We start from the raw sequence: 941 nt of genomic DNA on the forward strand, positions 1-941 counted from the left end.
AAAAAATTAAATTGAAATTATATGTATTAAAAAAAAATATACATAAAAAAATTCAAACCTTTCCTCTAAAAAAAAAAAAAAAAACGACAATGCCGGCGAAGAAACCTTTTAAGATACCCCCTCCCCCTTAACACACAATCACTTCCTTCACAAATGACAAAAAAAATTAATAATAATAAGCTGCAGTCCCCTACCTATCCCAGCAAACACTTGACGAAGATATAATCTTATTAGTTATTTCTTATGTTACGTTTTGTTTTTTAACGTTCTGCGTTGCATCTTTGTCTGTGTAAAGTTGGTTTTTCGAAATATATATATATATATATATATAGTAGAGATCCAATGATCAGAATTACATAATAAACTCATACATGCAATAACTATTTTCGTTGGCTTCTAGTTATTTCTACACTTTTGCTTTTTGCTGTTGTTTTTTTCCTTCATTCAAAATTATCTACAGAAGTGACTTCATGCAAAGAATATATTTGCAAATTCATGTGTGTCTGTTTGTATATAAAAGGTGTATGAATGTATGTGTGTGTATATATATATATCGTTTTGTTGTCTGTAAAAAAAAAAAGTCCGCTTTTGTGCTTTATGTTCCCGTTCCTTTTCTGACGTCCTGTACCCGGATTTGCATCTATATACACATGTAGATGTAGGTATGTACATATATGTATACATACATATGCTCATATATCATTTGTGTGTGTGTGTGTGTGTGTGTATATATATATATATATATATCGTTTAGGCGGCGAACTGGCAGAAACGTTAGCACACCGGGCGAAATGCTTAGCGGTATTTCGCCCGTCACTACGTTCTGAGGTCAACTTTGCCTTTCTTCCTTTCGGAGTCGATGAATTAAGTACCAGTTGCGTACTGGGGTCGATTTAATCGACTGGCCGCCTTCCCAAAAATTTCGGACCTTGTGCCTAGAG

The sequence above is a fragment of the Octopus bimaculoides genome, chromosome 23, assembly GCF_001194135.2.
Source record: "Octopus bimaculoides isolate UCB-OBI-ISO-001 chromosome 23, ASM119413v2, whole genome shotgun sequence".
In the NCBI taxonomy this organism is placed as follows: domain Eukaryota; kingdom Metazoa; phylum Mollusca; class Cephalopoda; order Octopoda; family Octopodidae; genus Octopus; species Octopus bimaculoides.